General features: G+C 43.1%; 1 long non-coding RNA gene across 3 annotated transcripts; it reads right to left on the reverse strand.

Moving 5' to 3' along the window:
* Positions 1 to 4,270: 4,270 nt before the first annotated feature.
* Positions 4,271 to 10,511, reverse strand: LOC110089940 (uncharacterized). 3 transcript variants are annotated; one of them, XR_013537610.1, is made up of 5 exons: positions 10,333 to 10,511; positions 9,302 to 9,463; positions 6,830 to 7,100; positions 6,148 to 6,220; positions 4,271 to 5,363 (listed from the first exon to the last, which is right to left on the reverse strand). It is a non-coding gene; the product is annotated as an uncharacterized LOC110089940 (long non-coding RNA). The 3 variants fall into 3 exon arrangements; XR_013537609.1 differs by having other exon boundaries at positions 4,271 to 6,004; positions 6,107 to 6,220; XR_012088685.2 differs by lacking the exon at positions 6,148 to 6,220.
* Between the last annotated feature and the right edge of the window lie 4,038 nt (positions 10,512 to 14,549).

The raw sequence follows: 14,549 nt of genomic DNA on the forward strand, positions 1-14,549 counted from the left end.
GTAGCCTCCCAGTGGGCTGGATTTGATGTGGAGATAACACAGAGAGGAAAACAAAAGAATTGATAATGACCTTGCATCTTCTGAACCCCCCCCAAAAAAGGAGGGTCGAAATTTGCGAGGAGTAACTCAGTAACATTTTGCTGGTGTGACTACAGTCTGAGATTGTTCTACAGGGGTTTTTATAGCCCACAAAAATGCTTCTAATAGTATCAAGATAGATACTACTAGAAATTTGAAAAGGAAGATATTAAGACAACAATATTTCCCATTTTGTCCATAAACATCTAGTTTTCAGTAAACTGATAAATTCATTGCACTTAAATGAACATTTAGCAGTGGTTAATAAGGCTTGATAGATTTTGGCCTGAACCCGATTTCCAGTCCCACCAAGAGTAGACCCAATAGATCAATTGTTGAATGGTGAGTAGACACTTACATAAATCCTACTGTTTCAATTGGTCTATTCTAGTTCAGACTACCAATTAGATTAAGGCCCTCTACTTTCTTTAAACAATACCACATGTTGTAACACAGAAATAGAATTATGCCGTGTGTAAAGAAATATCAATCAGTGCTGAACATCTTGCCCATTGGTTTGATTCCATCATTCACATTCTAGACACGCAATTGTTGATTTTTTCCCTCTAATAATTCTTGTTACCAAGGGCTACTTTTCAATGGCGGATATGGTTTGCCATGAATTTTTTCTTCCCTAAATCCAGAATTGAGGAAAACAAAAATAAAATACAGCCATATTTAAACAGTTGGAAATTTGTCCTTGACAGTGACATCTCAGCAAGCTGTAGGAGAAAAGCTGCTTGTTGCAGTAAGCTTCCCAAATCCATGTGCTTCAAAAATGTATACTTAACAGAATTCTCCATGAAGTGTCCAGAGAGATTACGTTTTCTCAGAAGAAGAATGAATAGGCAAAAGATGTAGTCAGAGTGTACAAGTTGGAATGTCAAGCACCTTTTGGAGTCAGGTGTTTGATGAAAGAAATGGAAAATTACTAGCTCTCCTGAAGTGGTGAGAGAAGAGATCAAAGTTTTTTGAAGGTACGAAGACCTCTCTCTCTCTCTCTCTCTCTCTCTCTCTCTCTCTCTCTCTCTCTCTCTCTCTCTCTCTCTCTGTGTGTGTGTGTGTGTGTGAGAGAGAGAGAGAGAGAGAAATCTAGGAGTGTGGCAAATTCACTAGAGTGGGAGCATAAGCTCTCTGAGGGCCTATGGTAAATTGCTGGTTTCACAACTCATTGACGGACTTCTGTGTTGATGGGTAGAACCTTCATGAAACAGGTTAAATGCTCCAGAATATGTTCTTTCACTTACAGAGAGGACATGGAAATACCTTTACCGATATCCTTAAAAACTATAAACAATCAGACTAGGCTACATGGCTTCAGGCCTTAACAGCTCCCTGTATGACAGAGTAGGATAGCCAGTGCTGGGAGGTATTGCCATCAAATCACCTGGCCATTCCCTCTGAGTTATCCCCATCTTCCTGAGCAAGTATTCAGGTGGCGGAGTGATAGTTGCTTTTTGCTGGTCTAGGCTGACTTTGTGACTCATTGAACTTTTTCTCTAACCGCATCACAGTGGTGCCTCACTTACTTCAGTCTCAATTTTGGCAAATGGGGGGGGGGGAACCCTTCGCTACTTTTGGTATTTTGCCACAGGATTTTGGTCAATGAAATGAATATGCAGTCAGAACAGTCTAATTAAAGTTTGTTAAACTCTAACTATCTGTGCAGAATACCACCCATCTCTCAGCAACTCTGCATGAACTTTTTTTCAGCAGGATGGAAATGGTGAGAAATATGCTAAAGAAGAGGTCTCAAACCCAGGAGGGGAGGGGGAACGAGTGCCTTAAGGGCACTCCTTCCTGCTTTCAGCCTCTTTCGAGGCTTGCAACTCACCTGCCCACCTTGGGGGGGGGGTAGTGTGAGTTTTACTGGTTGCCTTTGGGGGCCAGATAGGAATTTTTAACCCACTTCATGATTGGTTGGTGGTTGTCTTTTTGTTTTTTTTGCCTATTCCACACAGGGAGGTGCTATCAGGGTGGTCAAACTGGCAGGTAGTACGTAGAGAATGAAGATCGATAGGTGAGTCCCCTTATGAGCACAGGGAAGGTTATAGCCCATCCAACCTCCTAGCACTGCAGATCATGAAATTATAGGGTGGGTGGGTGGATGAGTTGGGGCCACACATGGCTACCAATAGCATGGGGGCCCAAGGCCCAGAGGTGGTCAGATCCTGGCTAGCTGGGATCACACTGTCTTCAGGACCACACAAAATTGGGACATGGGGGCTCACTCATTTTTGTGAGAAAGGGGTCCAGTGAAAACACAGTTAGAAAAATGATTCCACACTATGGCAGGGCCTTCTCTTTTGATTGGATGTTGAAGTTAATATAATGGTTAATAACGAAGTGTGGCCCTTGGTTTAATCATCATTTTCGTTTTGCCTCATTATTCCGGGTGGGTGGGCAAAATGTTTTGAGGCTATAGTAGACTTCAGCGGAGCACAGCAGGAAAACTGAGGGAATGGCAGGGAGAAACTTTGAGTGTAGTTACCAGTCTTGAACTCTGAGCATTGGCCATTGTCTGAAGTTGTGTCGATGATGGGACCAGTGCCTAGCTGGAAAATGAAACAGCTCCTTTGGGAAAGGTGTTTTAATGATATTTTTAAAAGGATAACTTAGAGCAGTGGTTCTTAACCTTTGTTACTCAGATGCTTTTGAACTGCAACTCCCAGAAACCCCAGTCAGCACAGCAGGTGGTGAAGGCTTCTGGGAGTTGCAGTCCAAAACTCCTGAGTAACCCAAGGTTAAGAACCACTGACTTAGAGTTTCTTCATATTCAATTACCTTTCCAGGAATTTCTGTGTCTGTGGCATTCTTGAGAGGATATGGAAACAGACAGAGGAAAACATGGAGAATAATTAAACAATAACAACAACAAAAATCCCAATCTTTTTTTCTGGGGGAGGGGGAATTGAAAAACAAAAAGTCAATGTAATTTTTGGATGGAAAAGATGTGTGGAGAAATTTTAGCTCAGCTGCATACATGACACCATTCATTGTTAGGTTAAGGAGCTCTCTGTCAGTCACTATATTGATAGGATGGGTGGAATTCATGTGAACTGCTTTGAGTCTTCAGAAGAAACTGTGTGTGCCAAGGAAATGCAGAAACATACACTGTGTACAAAAAATGCTTGATAATTTAACAAACCAGAGTTGTGAGGGAAAACACACCCTCCTTGACTCTCAATGTGGCTTAGTCATGTGCACTTGCATCTAGAAATAAGTCAAACTGAATTTAGTTGTATTTATTTCTGAGTAAATGCACGTGCAAGGGCTATAGTTGTGGGCAGAAGTAATGACTAAGGAAGAGATTAATGGGTGGAATATATCAAATAGAAAAAATTCCATTCTGAGTCAGATCACTTGTATACCTACCTTTATATTATATACTTTAATTAATCACCAGCAATTATCTCTTGAACGGGGGGGTGGGGTGCATGGCAAGAATGTACTCAGAATCTTAAAGCAGTGGTTCTTAACCTTTGTTACTCGGATGTTTTTGAACTGCAACTCCCAGAAACCCCGGCCAGCACAGTTAGTGGTGAAGGCTTCTGGGAGTTGCAGTCCAAAACTCCTGAGTAACCCAAGGTTAAGAACCTGTATCTTAAAGAATGGGGAGCTCCATATGGGCACAGTGAGATATGCTATTTTTTGCAAGCATTACTCTTTTAGCTTGGAGAATATTTACCAAATAGGATGTTTGTATCCATCACATTTTCAGATTTCATCAAACAAATTTCTGGAAACCAAGCTTCAAGCCTTCAAAATCCCTTGATATTCCTGCAGGAATTCCTCCAAAACCACTATGTGATGTGTTGAGGAGTTTTGCAAAGCTCTGTGAACATGTTTGCTTTGGGTAGGAAAGAAAGTGGTTTTCTGTTCTGAGTAAAGGGTAAAAGATAGGAAGGTCAGCCTGTGACAAAGTGGCCTTGGTTCATATTTGTGTTGGGAAAATATTTGTTTATCAGAACTCTCTAGATAGGCTTCAAGATAAGTATGGAACAGAGATATAGGACTGTGAAAAAGTGCACTCCTTCTCACTGAGACTATGCCATGGACATAAGCTAAAAGTAGACTGGGAACTACTGGAAGATCTCTAGGAGATGCACAATAGTTCTGCAAAGAATTGCTACTAACAATAAAGGTCACCAAAAAAGCCTAGTTTTAGAAGCAGTAGCCATGTTAATTTGTGCTAGCGTGTCAGGCAAAACCAAAACATGAATGAAAAATATGACAAAAACATTCTGACACTTTAATAACTAACTGCTATATTTTAATATGAACTTCTGTAGATACATCCTTTTAAAAGAAAGCTTAGGCTTTCTTTTACAATGGATTATGAATTCAAGAAATCTCTGGTGAAAACAGGAGTATATCTCAGTGTGAAGATACATCTGCACACTCTAGTCTTGGTACTAAAAATAAATTCAAGAGCTGACTGTGTGTTCCTCAGAGATATCTTGTTCTACAATTGCATGTCTGCCTTCCTATACCATTGTTTTGAAGCTCACATATAGTATGTATATTAATTCTGTCATCTTTGGGTGAAGATGATGTAGACAGAGGCAGTGATTTACATATTTGCATCTCTCAAACTGATCAAGGGACATAAGACTGGTATGCCAGATTCTAGATCCAAGACAGAGAAAATAAGGTAGATTTAAGATGTAGCACAAAAACCAAATGTTTTCATAATCATGCAACTTATGTCACAATTTAGAAAGAAAGAGATGTTGAACACTTAGACCATGTGGGGTAGACATTCCCTCACAGAAGTCACAAAGTGAGTAAAGCATGAGTCAATATATTTTTTTATTTTCACAATCTCGGCATTTGGGATGCTTTAGTCACAGGCTTAAATCCCAAGTGATAATGTGAGATATGGGCATTAGAGACAGAAAGAATATACTGTAACTGAATTCTTCTTACTTACTTCCCCCAGAGTATCCATTACTTGCTTATAATATTTCTTTTCCCTTGGAAAATAGAAGCATGACCCACCCACACATATAGCAAGCATTGTTAGATTATTAAGAAACATGCAAACAACCCATCCCATGCTTCAGATTCTTAAACAAAGTAGGAATCACTCTACTTTGGACGAATTCACAGTTCCATGAATTGCACCATTTCACACAAAATGAGTAGAGTAATAGTTTTTTTTTTAAAAAAAAAAACCTAAACCACAAACAAAACAAAAAGCAAAGCAGATTGCATTTTCCTCATCCTTTGCAGGAATTTCTTTACCTCAAAAGTAAGAAAAAGAATGTTCCATATCGTTGCACCTGCATAAAAGAATGAGACACAAAAGCATTTATATCACTAATCCAGGGCAATCAGGCATGGGATGTCCTATTTTTATATTAGCCATGTAACTGGGATGAGAAGTACCACTCGGGTGTCAGGGACAAAAGTGTTCAGCTTATTTGGCACATGGCTTGATCTGCTCTGTAGGTGCAATGTTGGCACACAGTTCTTCTGAAGGTTCCATCACGTTTATTTGCTTGTTTGCTTGTTTGCTTGCTTGCTTCTTTGCTAGCTTACTTACTTACTTATTGAATGAAATGTTTAGTTTAGAATTCACATAGAGAGAGGTTCATAACTGGCCATTCCATTATATATAAAAAAGAATACATAGAATTAGCTACTTAAAGGAGATTGTCCAGGAGTATACAGGAGGTGCAGAGCTGCCGAGGGGAGGCAACCCCATGAGAATTTGGATCACTGGGTTGGGAAAAGAAGCCTTTAAAAGGCTGCCAAGCCCTGCGTCATCCTCTTCATTTGTCAGCGTTGGGAGAAGGAGGACTGTACAGAGCAGACCATTGTGGTTTCGATTTCTACTGTGTGTGACTGTGTGTGACCTCTGCCGCAGTGTTAGGTGCTGCTGTTTTGAAGCTCTCAGGGCTTCCCCGCTGCCATCGGAGACCTCCTGGGGGTCTGGTTGCGGTGGCGGAAAAGGGTGGGAAATTTAAAATGGTTCTCCCGCTGCCATGATCAGACCCCCAGGAGGTCTCCGATGTAACTGGACCTACCGGGGGAAGCCCTCCTGATAAGACAAAGTTTGCATACCTAGGGAAAAAGTTTCTTTCAGTGTGAAAGAAAATATTTAACTCCTTCCTGGACAAACATTTTTAACTCCAACCTGTGAAAAAAAGATATTTTAAAAATTAGGTAATAATATTCAGAAGATCACTCTGAAATTACTGCTTTTTTTTTTCCTTTGTGGAGGATCTTAAAGTGAATGACCTTAAAGTAAGGTTTACTCAGGAGTAATCTTACCCAGTTTATTCAGGAGTTAGGATACAGTAGCAACTGCAGCCAAGGACATCTGCAGCATGAGGGGAGAACATTGGGGGGAAGGTTGGGGAGACAGAAGGGTGGCCAATTAACTGTTTCCATCCACCTTTTTCACTCTATATGAGTTAGTGACTTCCAAGATGTCCTGTCACTAAGAGATCTGTTGAGATCTTGCAACTCAACAGTAACTCACATTAGATTGGTCTCTCTTCCTGTTGCCAGGCCCCTTCCAAGCAATATTGTCTTTTCCATTAAGTTCTGCTGAGATCTTGCAAACTAACAGCTGTGGCTTTCTTTATAGAATCAACTCATCTAATGTTAGATCTTCCTCTTTGTTTATTGGTCCACCCCATTTTCCTAGCAATAGGTCTGTTCTAGTCATTTCTGTATTTCCATTATATGTGCCTGGTACAATAGGTTCAGGTTACGCATTTTTGATTAAGCACCCACTTACCTGTTTGTCTGGCTGTCTTTAATATTATGATGTGAAAAAGAAAGTATGCCCTCTTTGAATTCTATGGTTTTACATATCAGGACATAGCAAAAATCTTTTCATCCTTAGCAAATCTGAAAATTAGGTCAATTCAACCTCAGATGAACAACAACACATGACATATTACACTGTGTGATGATTTACGTATGGCCACTGATGAGTTCTAGGCAAGTTAAGGCTCCTGGTCAGATTCGGAATCACCTTCCATTTCTTAGACATTAGACCTGAAATACTGGAGAACAGAAAATAGAAAGAGAGAATAGAAAGCTGTCAACTTGAATACCCTAGATTTCAGATTTCCTTTTTAGTGGCTGAAATTCTGTTTTGTCATTTATTCTACGTTTGTTTCCACATGAAACCAACATGAATTTGACCCAACTCCAGGAGGCAGTGGAAGACAGAAGGGCCTGGCATCCATGGGGTCACAAAGAGTCAGACACGACTAAATGACTAAACAACAATAACAATACCTGTGTAGCCCAGTGGTTTTTCCCATTTTCTTCAGTAATTGAATTCAAAAATTGAATTTTGCTATAAGAAACTGATGATCAGAGCCACAATCAGTTCCAGGTCATGTTTTTGTTGACTGTATAGAGCTTCTCCATCTTTGGCTGCGGAGAACATAATCAATCTGATTTTGGTACTACTTTAGTACTACATTTTTGGTACTACATTCCCCTATAATGACAAGAACATCTTTATTTGGTGTCAGTTCTAGAAGCAGTTGTAAGTCTTCATAGAATTGGTCAATTTCAGTCTCCTCAGCATCGGTGGTCTTGTTTTTGCTGACTGTATAGAGCTTCTCCATTTTTGGCTGCAGAGAACATAATCAATCTGATTTTGGTATTGCCCATCTGGTGATGTCCATGTGTAGAGTCGCCTCTTGTGTTGTTGGAAAAGAGTGTTTGTGATGACCAGCTTGTTCTCTTGACAAAACTCTATTATCCTTTGGCCTGCTTTGTTTTGAACTCCAAGGCCAAATTTACCTGTTCTTCCTTTTATCTCTTGACTCCTTACTTCAGCATTCCAGTTCCCTATAATGAGAAGAGCATCTTTCTTTGGTGTCAATTCTAGAAGGTGTTGTAAGTCTTCATAGAACTGGTCAATTTTGGCCTCTTCAGCATCAGTGGTTGGTGCATAAACTTGGCTTACTATGATGTTGAAAGGTCTGCCTCGGATTTGTATTGAAATAATTCTATCATTTTTGAGATTGTATTCCAGTACTGCTTTTCCCACTCTTTTGTTGACTATGAGGGCTACTCCATTTCTTCTATGGGATTCTTGCCCACAATAGTAGATATGATAGTTGTCTGAACTGAATTCACCCATTCCCATCCATTTTAGTTCCCTGACGCCCAGGATGTCAATGTTTATTCTTGCCATCTCCTGTTTGACCACATCCAGCTTCCCAAGGTTCATAGATCTTACATTCCAGGTTCCTATGCAGTCATTTTCTTTGCAGCATCGGTTTTTCTTTTCACCTCCAGATGCGTCCGCAGCTAAGCATCCTTTTGGCTTGGGCCCAACCACTTCATTAGCTCTGGAGCTACTTGTACTTGTCCTCCGCTCTTCCTCAGTAACATGTTGGACACCTTGCGACCTGAGGGGCTCATCTTCCAAGTGTCATATCTTTTATCCTTTTGTTTCTGTCCATGGAGTTTTCTTGGCAAAGAGACTGGAGTGGCTTGCCAGTTCCTGCTCCAGGTGGATTGCATTTAGTTGGAACTCTCCACTATGACCTGTCCTTCTTGGGTGTCCCTGCATGGCATAGCCCATAGCTTCTCTGAATTACTCAAGCCCCTTCAACACAACAAGGCAGCAATCTGTGAAGGGGTTATTCTACACAGGACTTTTTTAAAAAATCCAGATTCCTCCCCCATGCGGGGTGGGTGGGGTCTTTAATAGAGATGGAGGTATTCATATTTATATAAAAATACAAATATTCCCATCAAAGCTGGTCCTAATGAGGGCCTGGCTCCCGGGACTGACCATCTACTCACGTGTCTTCCCACAGCACTGGTCTCGTTTATTCTGCCAATGGCACCCAGAGCTCTGATCTCTTCCCACTGAGCTAGCCACTCCGGGCAAGGGGTGGGAGGATGAGTCTCCCCACATGCCTGCTGCATGGCCAGTTGAGTGGGAGAGAACGGAATTCGGGTTGCCATTGGCAAGATGGGTGGGACCAGCGCTGCAACAGGATGCGTGAATGGACGGTCTGGTCCTAGGGGCCAGACCTTTGTTAGGTCCAGCTGCATTGGGGATATATTCGTATTTGTATACAAATACGAATATCCCCATCTCTAGTCTTTAATTACCAAAATTACCACCTGGATAATTTTACTGCTCCAACTTGCATTCTTCTCGTTTGACACACATCACAAGAGCTAAGAATGGGAAATGTTAGGAGGCCACAGACTATGTGTGTTTTCTTACCTGAGGGGTGACAGTAAGTCCATCTGGGATCTACATCATAGTTGCTAGTGAGGGGGCACCAGAGCTTTCCACCTACTGTCCCAGCTGTTGTGCACGATGAGTAGGACTTTCCATTGTAGATGAAGGGGAAGACGCATGGTCCATGAGAATTTGTAGATAGCCCTGAAGAGCAGAGACAAATGGGTGGATTAGAAAAAATGGGAGAGAGGGAGAGAATGGGGATCTCAAACCATAGTGGTTCTCTGAGCCTGTCACTAGTATGTCCTATGTCAGAATCTTCTCTTTTCTCCTTCCCCGTGAGACACTAAAGGCTGCTACATCAAAGAGAGGAAGTTGGGTTATTACTAGCAGACACTGTCTACTCCCTAAACAGTAAGTAGTCAAGGGGTCCCACTCCCCTCTGTTGTTACATTGACTGTACCAGCTAAAGACACCCATCAATCACAGTGACAGATAATCTCTCCCCCTTATCACAACAATATATCCACAACAAAAACATGCTGATCACCATCATCACCATATCTCCTGAAAAGGACAATAGCTGTTCTCACATCTATAAATACTCAACTATCCAACAAACAGCAACAGAGCATGGACAGAGTTCCTACTCCAGTCCTCTGAAGATGCTGGCCACAGAGATTGGCGAAACATCAGGAAGAACAACCTTTAGAACACGGCCAAAGAGCCCACAAAACCTACAACAACTACTAATACCTATTTAAAAATTAGTTCTTTTGATTTCAAAGGCTTGTTCCCCAACAAATGGTTTAGAATTATTGTCTAATTGAGCTGAACATTGTTAAGGAACAACCTTACAGCTAAATTAGGCAATAAATGTGAAACCATTTATCTAGGAATAAGCCTTATTTTTAGCTTTATATATCTGGGTGGTCAGTTAAATGTGATTAACTTTTCATATTGACTTCAATGTGACCCATCTGCAATTGATTTAGGACCAAAATATACAACACAGATAATCCATCCCCCCCAAAAAAAAGATTTTTAAAAATTTAACAGGCGGTGTTTCTTACCTTCAGCTGTGGCAAGTAATGGTAAGAGGACACTGATGCACCACAGAAATATCTTCTTGAAGGCCATTTCTTTTCTAAAAGTGTCTGACTTTCATGGGGAGTGTGCTGTTTCATTCGTGCTATCAGACAAATTATTTCCACAACTGTGAATATTTGGTGTATGCACAATGACCAATAACTATATATGTACACACTAACACACCTGATGCAATCTTGTAAACTTGGGATTGCTCCAACTCCACTATCAGAAGTCCAAATTTCTGCCCCTAACAGTAAATAAAGAAGCAGACACAAGAGTTGAGTTCAAACCTGGGCCACAACTTTCTTCACTATTTAAATCCCTGATATTAGATGGTGCTTATGGTAGTGCAGCAAAACTAAGAACAGGGGGAGGTGTACCGACCAGGCCCCTCTCCAGTTTAGGCTAGGCAAGTCCCCTGCACTAGAGCATATGGTCAACCTTGCCATGGCCAGCTCAAAATTTGGGAAGAGTCTCATGAATCAAGGTTGGTCATCCCTGAGGCTGCCTCAGAAGGCCACCCATGCTTGTATGCCTGAATCACCCAATCTATGGTATACATTTACGTCCCCCCCAAGATGGTGGCAGGGTGGCATTGTGGGGACACATATCCTTCAGGTGACTCCATGTTCTGTAAGAGTAGAGATACACTACTGCTTTTACACAGTGGTGGGATTCAAATTAATTAACAACAGGTTCTATGTCCTAATGACCATTTTAACTATACCAAAAGATATACCGAAAGGTAGTTTAATAATTCACACATTAAATACTGCAATAAGAACAGTAAAAGAGGTACAGACAACTAGATGTTTAAAGGAAGATTTTTAATATTAAATACCTGACAAACAGTTATTGAAGATATTTCCATATTGTTGTTTGATTGGCATCCTCACTTGCAATTTTCTTTGCTTTTATCAAATATTTTCTATCCATGAACAGCGGACCAGAATGAAGAGGCCAACCAGTGGAATGGCCTAATCAACTCTAACTCTTTTTTAGCTGTGGTCCTTGAGGATGCTGAGGAAAGTGACACATGACTGAAGCAATGCCAGCCTTTTATCTTTCATGTGGTTCTTAACTCTGACATTTCCTGTGCTTAGTGAAGAAAATATCTCTATCAACTTTGAATTTTCTGGCACAACTCACCCTACTAGTACATTTAGATTAATATAGGAGGTTAGCTAAATAGGGCTGTAAATCAAACTCGGAATTTTAAAAATCCATATAAAAATATTTGGCAATTTTGTTCAAAGAGATACTGTAAATGTAATCTCCAGCCCTTTATCTTGTCAAAACTGGTTGGGCAACACTTCCTAGAGACATCTGGAACACATCAATCTGTGGGTTATAAACATCCCAATCATATCTCTCAGTTTACGCTGCAATGTCATTTTTGACAGCTGTCTGCCGTCTCTCATCTACATAAAAAGGCCACTCAGTGACTTGCAATATGTTCCCCTTCAAAACATGTATATACACCACTGAAAAGATGCACACAATCACCTTGCACATAGGCGCTGCACCAGGTGACTCAACTACTGTGTTGCAGCCAAAATCATCCCTTACCTTTTCTTTGGTTCTCAGGTACCTCTGGAGAGCCCAAAGTATTAAGTCTCTAACCTGGATCTGTCCATCCTTACAGGGAACCACCATCCCCGTCTTGCCAAAACTGTCACTTTCATTTCATCCAAATAAAAACAAATCCATATTTGGACTTTTTTTTTAGTGAGAATTTCAAAAGGGGGGGAAAAAGCGCTGAACACCCTTTTCAAGAAATGAGGATGGGTTGGGGTGGGGCTCAATTCTTGCAGGTCAAACTCTTAAAATAAACCTCAAATTTTGGGCTGGTGGGGCAGGGGATGAAGGCCTAGCAGCAGGTGTTTATGCGGGACAGGGTCGGGGGCGAAGAGGCAGGGGAGAGTGGAAAAGAATGGGAGAAAGCTACTTAACGCCTGATTCTGTGGCCAGGGTGCTTGATCGCTGTCAAGCCACCACCTCCTCCTTGGACCCTTGTCCAGCCTGGCTAATCAAAGCAGCCAGACCGATAACAACAGAATGGGCCACTGCAATAATAAATGGGTCTTTCCTTGAGGGCAGGTTTCCTTCTGCCCTCAAGGAGACACTCATTAGGCCCATAAGAAAGAAATCTAGTTTGGCGGCGGACGAAATTGGCAATTATAGGCCCGTCACCAATGTTTCTTTCATGAGCAAAGTGGTCGAGAGGGTGGTGGCTGACCAGCTTCAAGCATATTTGGATGAAACAGATGCCCTGGATCAGTCGGGCTTCAGGCTGCGCCACGGTACAGAGACGGCATTGGTCGCCCTGTATGATGACCTGTTGAGGGAGGCTGATAGGGGTAAAATGTCTCTGTTGGTCCTCCTCGACATCTCGGCGGCCTTCGATACCGTCGCCCACAATATCCTCCTGGGGAGGGTCTCCGAGTTGGGCATCGGTGGCCTGGCTCTTGCCTGGATCCGTTCCTTCTTGGGGGACCGCCCCCAGAGAGTACAGCTTGGGGAGAGTGTCTCGGCCCCGTGGAGTCTCAATTGTGGGGTTCCACAGGGGTCGATTATCTCCCCAATGCTGTTTAATATCTATATGAGGCCACTGGGTGGGGTCATCAGGGGGTGTGGAGCATCGTGTCATCAATATGCTGATGAAACTCAGCTCTACATCTCCTTTTCACTAACTGCAGGTGATGCCGTCCTGTCCCTCCAGCGCTGCCTGGAGGCCGTACTGCAATGGATGCGGGAGAATGGGCTGAGGCTGAACCCGGACAAGACGGAGGTCTGAGGGTGGGCGGCCCTGTGGATGGTGGCTTCGATGGCCCCCTCATGTTTTGGGGGGTGGCCCTGGCCGCAAAGAGTGGGGTCCGCAGCCTGGGGGTACACCTGGAGGAGCCTAACGCCAAGAGAGGCCCGGAAGGAAAGAACATGAAACCGGGCCTTCTCGGCCGTGGCTCCTCGCCTCTGGAATAGCCTTCCTCCAACAATTTGTGCGGCCCCTACACTGGGCACCTTTAAGAGCCAACTAAAGACATGGTTGTATGTTCAGGCCTTCCCTCCTGTCAATACTTAATTTCTTTTTCTTATTATTTATTTTTTGTTTTATTATTGTATGTGCCACAGTTTGTTTGTTAAATCTTTATGGTCTATTGTATTTTTTTGTATGTTCTATGGTTTATTGTATAATTTATTGTAAGCCGCTCAGAGTGGTTGACCAGACCAGATGGGAGAGATATAAATAAATAAATAAAGACCAGAAGAGCAGAACAGGCCTGAGGGAGGCAGGCAGGCATTAAAACAAACAGCCCTCATCTGGGAGCCCAGCAAAACGATAACAAAGGTCACATAGACCCATTCCCTGGGCGGAGTCTGCGCTGAGAGTTATACCGACTCTACTGCGGACAGGACATGACCCTAAATCGAACTAGATACCCCACAAGGGTGATGGGAACAGTTATTCTCAGGGGGGAGGTCAAACAGACCTCTTTCATGCACACCCACACTCACACAACTCAGTGGAAACTGAGAACCAGATCTGTGAGAGTTTGGAAGAAGGAAGGGGGTGGGGGAAGCGGGCAACACTCTCCTCTCCCCACAGCCACCCGCAACTTGGTGAAGAGGATGAACAGGTCTTTTCTCAGGGCTGCCATCCGCACCGCCCCAACCTCCACCGCAGGCAGTGTTCCCCTGAGGCGGCGGCAGCAAAAGCCAGAAGGAAGAGGAGGAAGCATCTGCTCCCCAGGGAGCAACGTAGGCCAAGCCTGGAGATATAGCAGGCGGCGGCTCTTACAGAAGCCTTGGCCGCCGCTCCTCGTGTCTGGGCTGAGGGCTGCAGCAGTGCTGGTCTCCTTCTCTTGCCATCCCACCTAGCCTACCCCAGTATCTGCCCCCTCCCTTCTTCTTTTTGGGACAGCTGGTGCCACTGAATACATGCCCTCCTCCTCCTCCTGCTGCTGCTGCTGCTGCTGCTGCCGCTGCTCCCGCCCCTTCTACAGTGCGTGTGAACACAGACATACATGTTGCCTGGGTCTTCCCTCCCCGCTCTCGCCGCTCAGCGCTCTGGAATCTCAGGGAGGGACCGAAGGAACCACTCCCAAGGTCTACGTTCAGTGGTGGAATTCAGGCCGCCAAATGGTTCTGCAGAACTGATAGTATGTTAGGTACCAGTTCTGTAGATCCGGTGCGAACC

The sequence above is a fragment of the Pogona vitticeps genome, chromosome 6, assembly GCF_051106095.1.
Source record: "Pogona vitticeps strain Pit_001003342236 chromosome 6, PviZW2.1, whole genome shotgun sequence".
In the NCBI taxonomy this organism is placed as follows: Eukaryota; Metazoa; Chordata; class Lepidosauria; order Squamata; family Agamidae; genus Pogona; species Pogona vitticeps.